Below are 6,518 nucleotides of genomic sequence, written 5' to 3' on the forward strand. Positions count from 1 at the left end.
ATGAACCGATGTGCAGTCCAACACCAAGACTTTGACCCTGTCTGGAGCTCGTCTGATGTGTACTCTGTCCTGGCTCTCTCAATAGTAATCAAATGAAAGTCACGTGAAAGCGCCTACACGAGCGAGAGGTACCCTTTGTTCTAATCCAACCCAAGGGTGTGCTTGAGTTGTCGCATGCACACAAAACAGAGGTTCGCCTACAACAAACCTATTGCAGCGCCCAAATATTTTATTGGTTTGGGCGTTCATTTGATTATATACTCAGTGAACACGCTTTGCTCTACCATTTCGCTACGGACAGTTCAGCAGCATGGGCAAAGTGTGCGCTCTGTGTGGCGGATATAAGAATCTACACAAGTAAGGGACCGTTCACAAACACTTGTTAGGGGGGCCTGATGCAAAAAGGGGAGCCCTGAAAATTTTGACCCTCCTAAGGGGGGGGGGGGACATGAAAAAAATGACCAAAGATTTTCCTGGAAAAATTTAGTTTATATATGCTATGGGATTAACCGGGTTGACCCATAATTTTTATGTCAAAAAGGGGGGGGGGGGCGCCCTGAAATTTTCGCGATGAAATAGTTTTGCATCAGGCCCCCCTAACAAGTGTTTGTGAACCGTCCCTAAGTTGTCTATAATGTTTGCCAATAGGCCTACATAGGATTTGAAGTAATTATGATATACTCCACACAGTGTCATCGCCTCGATATCTTCATGGCAGAAATCGCCATGGTAGGTTGAATCCACAGCCACGCATGGCCATTTTGTTCCGATCTTTGAGACGCATAATGAGCCGAGGGACTCCGACTAAGGCTACTGACAATAGCCTAGTAATTGACCTCTCTGGGGGTGAGTGAGCATGTATACGCCATTATGAGGTCAATGGTCATATGCTTTTAGACTGCTTGCACGAGTGAGTGCAGCTAGCCTACGCTGCACTATAGTTCGGCACATATAAAATCAGAATATTTTTGTCAGTTTTTGAGTTCAAGACGCACGCTTGTTTCTCAAGACGCTAGCTAACGACTATCATATCAATTGAACACGTATATTCAAGTGCAAGGAACCAAAACTGGCTTCTTTAGACTAAATCAATTTACGGGAGATATTCATCATTTTCTACCCCAGTATCCAAAGATTTATCGTCTAATATCAAATCGTGCATAGCACATTCACGTGTATCAATCCCAGGTATTCATTTCAGTGTCTCTGCTGCTGTATAATGTAATTATTAACCGGGCGATGTCGGTGTGCTCCATATTAACGCACGTATATTTAGTTCATTTCGCTCCTACTGTAGTATTTTAAGGACATTAGCCGCGGTTCACATCGTGTTTTATTATGTATAGGCCTACCATATAATAATTTAGCAGCTCGATACGCCCAATGTATGGATAAAAACACCTAACAATAAAGTCGCCCAATTGAACAGCTGATGAATATTGATTGGCAACATTTTCCAATATGTCAGCGCTCAAATCGGACACAATAGAACAATAGACCCTAGAAAGGAGTTCAGACCAAGGAGGTTAGATATAGAAAGGAGAAGAAATAGATTACAACGCATATTGTTCCTTTGTGCCAATTAGAGTTCCCGCCAAGCTTTTCATCAAGAGGTACCTTTTGTTCGGGACAAAGGGCTTCCGCCATTAAATCGGTAACTGACCTGACAGCGTATTAACGCTATATAGGCAGGCCACTGTCAATAAATGATTAAACGAAAGTTTCGTGAAAGCGCCTATACGAGCGAGAGGTACCTTTTGTTATAATACCACCCAAGGGTGTGCTCGAGTTGTCGCATAAACACAAAAGCACAAATTACCGTCGATATTAGAGTCACGCGGTAGCCGTGATCAGCAAGTTTTAAAAAAAAAAGACTGATAAAGAAGACTAATAAACAGATGCTCCCGCGAGACTATATTTACACGTAACATTAAAACACTTGACTTCTATTGTTCTATGATATTTTTCGCTGGGTACAAATTGTATCTAAAACCATGTTTAATGTTATTTAGAGTCCCAAATGTAATATCTTGACAACTCATTAATTCAAAAAGGGACACCAATCCTACTGTCAATCATTGTTTGATAATAAACAAATATTTTTGCTTCATTTCACGCGGTATTTCATAGCAAAAATTAGTGGAAAATAATGCTGACCCAGAATTTTTGGACAAGGATACAGCACTAGCGGGCAATCACCTGCACACTACTTTCTCAGATTTATTTCCAATTATATCCTAGCATTTTCTGAGATACCCTACATACAAATTCTGAACCCCATTCGCCAAAAAATTATGTTTTTCACAATTCTTTTTGTTCTTTCCGGACGATGCATCCATTCATATAATAAATGCTGTACTTCGACACAACAATTTACACCAGAGTCCGTGGCTCAATGGTTACGGCGTTCGACTCCGGATACGCGTATTCGAGTTCGAAATCCGATGTCCAACTGATTTTTTCAATATTTTATTATACAAAAATTTTATTGTCATTAATCAAGGATAACACTATTTTAATCATCCAGTGCTATTATGATATTTTTTTTTTTTATCAAAGCAAGATGTTTCTCAGGGATATTATTAATTATATTAAGGGCCTACTAATTAGTGCAGCTAGCCGCTAGCAGAACAAATAATAAAAGAAATCTCTTTATTTATTTCTTTCTTTCTTTAAATCTGAATAACACAAGAAACTAGATCAGGTTACCAATTTTTTTCTCATTTAAATAAAGTTCTGTCCTACCACGGGGCGATTCGCATGATAATAGGACAATAAAACATGTAATATGTATGAATGGTTGTTGAATCGATCTAGAGACATGTCCCTCTGTCATCTTCAGCTATCGTAGAACTGTATTCCAACATGACTGTCATTTAAATTGTTATACCGTTCCGGTTGGTTTATTGCATACACACTATAGACTATAGATGTGAAAAATTGTTCCACTAGTATGGAAGGCCAGCAGGGACAAAAACGTATCCAAAAAGAGACAACCAATGGAAGGTCATTAAAGTCATACGTAAAGACAAAATAGCAAAGCGGCAAAAATACCCAAAGGGACTGTCCCCACCACAGACACACGGAACAACTTGGCACGGCCTATAGGAATGTGCAACAAGATTTTCCACAGGGCTACAAAGAATCACAAGCCGTGAAATTTGGATAGCCAACAAGCTTAAGCTATATATAAATTAACCTCGATAGAGAGCAGGGCTTGAAGAATGAGGGAAATTAAAACCACAAACCGCGAAAGACTGCCAACAACCGCCGCTCAATAGGGATATCGAACTAGATTGTCCCACATTTACAAAGAACCGCGAATTTTGGATATCCACCTAAATTGCCCCGCGGGGCTACAAAGAAGTATGGCTATCCAACAAGCTTAAGCTATAAATTATCCCCCCTAAAGATCAAGGCTTGAAGAATGAAGGAAATTAAAAACCACAAATCGCGAAAGACCGCCAACAACCGTCGCTCAATAGGGATGTCAAACTTGATTGCCCCGCAGGGCTACAAAGAAACACAAACCGCGAAATATGGATATCCAACCAGTTTAAAAGACAAATTAGCCACCGATAGAGACCAGGGCCTGAAAATTAGAGAAATGAAAACCACAAACCACGAAAGAACGCCAAAAACCGCCGCTCACTAGGGATATCCAAATAGATTGGCCCGCAGGGATACAAAGAACCACAAACCGCGAAATTTGGATATCCAACAAATTAAAACCACAAACTGCGAAAGACCAACAACAACCGCCGCTCAATAGAGACATCCAGCTCGATTGCCCCGCAGGGCTTCAAAAGCCATCATCATCATCAGTCGGCTGCGGAGCAGGCGACTACAAGCTTTCTCCAACTGTTGCGATCTTGGGCAAGCGAAACAATTTTGTTTGGCTGCAGCATCCCTTCAGTATCTCCTAGGAGGTGCTGGACATACTGTAAGTACAGTGTGCGCGGCCGTCCCGGTTTCCTCTTCCCATGTGGTGGGATATAAAGGGCATATTCTTTCGCAGGCTCGCCATCTTCAAGACGCAGTATATGGCCAAGAAATTTGAGTTGATGAAACTTGACTCTGGCAACCAGTGGAGTGGTGTTGGTCAGGTTGTAGATGGTTTCATTTGGAATCCGATCCACACGCTTGATGTTTAACATGAATCTGTAGCAAGATGTTGCAAAGGCATTGATCTTGTTTTCCATGTCCTTGGTAATTACCCATGACTCGCACCCATACAGAAAGACAGTAACACATGTTGTCTGAAACAGCTTGATTTTTGTTTCGATTGGCAGGGAAGGGCTTCTCCAAAGGCGTTCCAGTTTCCAGAAAGCCGCCCAGGCTAGTGCTTTCTTCTTTTTAGGTCTCCAACACTAGAGCCCATCTTGAACCCAAATACTTGAAGTCTGTGACATGGTTGATGGTACTACCATAGACTTCAAGTGCTGGTTGGGCATTACAGTTTGCAGTCATATATTCTGTCTTAGGTGCGCTGATGACAAGGCCTAGATCTGCTGCTGCAGTTGCAGTATAAGCTGTGACTGGGCCCGGGCTATGGAAGATTCCAGCAGGGCAATATCATCAGCAAAATCCAGGTCATTCAGCATCTTAGCAGGATACCTGCTTGACCGACGTGGGTAGGTAACAATTCCAGAAGTTGATTTCTTCAGGAGGTAGTCTACCAGGATAATGAACAGGAATGGTGCCAACACATCACCCTGAAGCACTCCAGTTGTTACTTGAAAGGCTCTGAGATACTGCCATCTACCATAACGGCACTATTGGAGTCCTTGTAGAGCACCTGGATGGTATTGACCACAACCTTTGGTATTCCATAATGCCGCAGCACTGAAAACATGACGGACCTGTTAATGGAGTCAAAGTTTTTTGAAGTCCACAAAAGTGACTGTTAAGGGAAGTTGGTACTCCTTGAAGCCTTCCATGATTCTCCTCAAAATGTGTATTTGTTGAGCACAGCTGCGACCCGATCTAAAGCCCGCCTGGTTGCTTCTCAGTAGAGGATCAAGGTGAGGTCGGATCCTGTTCAGAAAGATCTTGTTGTACACTTTTGCGGCAATGGACATAAGCGAAACACCACGGTAGTCCCAGCAAACACAAAAACGTTTTAAAAACGTTTTAAATAAGTTATATTTTGGCTTTTGGTTTAGGTAATAACGTTTTAATAACATTAAAATGTCGGGTTATATAAAGGTCATGATAACGTTTTAAAACATTTGTACACTTTTGCGGCAATGGACATAAGCGAAACACCACGGTTGTCATGAGAGAGAGGTCACCTTTCTTTGGCAGAGGAATGATTACATTCGTGACCCCATTGACGTGGCGGTGTCAGCGTTGAGAATACTTCCATACAGAATTCGAGAATCATATCAATCCTGCTATCCCCTCCTCCCTGAAGTGCTTCTGCAGTTATAGCACAGTCCAATGCTGCTGCCTTGTTGGTCTTCATGGCTGCTATTGCTTCGACTACTTCTTCACGAGTTGGGGGCTCAGTGATAATAGGAAGATCTTCAACAGCTGGTGCAGGAAGTTCTGAAGCTGCTGTGCCACTGTCGTTGTTACGGAGCGAGCTAAAATATTCCTTCCATTCCTCAAGCAGTTCATGGTCACTGGTTGGAACTGATCCGTCTCTCTTTTTGACTTTCACCCCCTTTCTTGAGTTCTTCCCAGAAAGCGAGTGTGTATGATTTTCCAGGTGGTGGTATAATTCCCCATCTTGTCGGCCAGTTTCAGGTCTTCCATCTGCTTATTGAGGGTAGCAAGCTCATCAGATTTATAAGAGTTGTTATTAGGCTGGTGTTCAAGTTCCTCCATCTTTCTCTAGATTGACGAGACTTTGAAATGGAGTACCGCTTTTTGGCCTCATCCCTTTCAAGTTTAAGTCTGATGGTTGCAACTGATACCCAACTTGGCAGTCCTCATGGTTCTTGCTTTCCAATAACTTTCTCAGCAACTTCACGAACCGCTGTTTCAAGGTCTCATACCTATCAGAGATGGGTGTGGTGTCATCCATGCTCAAGACCTGGAATCTGTTTGATAGCTCTAGCTGAAATTTATTTTGCCAAGTATTGCAGGGACGCCAGGAATGGCGCTCGAAGTAGGCCAAAATCACATGTTATCCTATGGGACGCTTATTTAGTGTTGCGCCCCCTTGAAACGGCCGCCGTTATGAACGCGTTCTTTTTACATTCTTCGCGTAAAATAAGAAATGCGCGTCATGAAATGTGTTCTATTTCAATCATGATGATAAACAAGGATTACGAAAAGTCACCCTGATGAATTATTATTGGGAAAAAATGCTTTATTGGCCGAGCAGGCGCCTGCAAAGTCTAGAAATTGTATCCAAAAATCTTCAAAAAGGCTCAAAAACAGGTTTTAAAGTTAATAGGCATTGTTAATATGCATGAAGCCGTTTTGCTGCATATTCAGTAGGCCTATGCAAAAAGACCATAATTGTTACTACTGAAACAGGGGGGGGGGGGTGTTTATACTTCACACTC

This window comes from Amphiura filiformis, chromosome 1 (assembly GCF_039555335.1).
Source record: "Amphiura filiformis chromosome 1, Afil_fr2py, whole genome shotgun sequence".
In the NCBI taxonomy this organism is placed as follows: Eukaryota; Metazoa; Echinodermata; class Ophiuroidea; order Amphilepidida; family Amphiuridae; genus Amphiura; species Amphiura filiformis.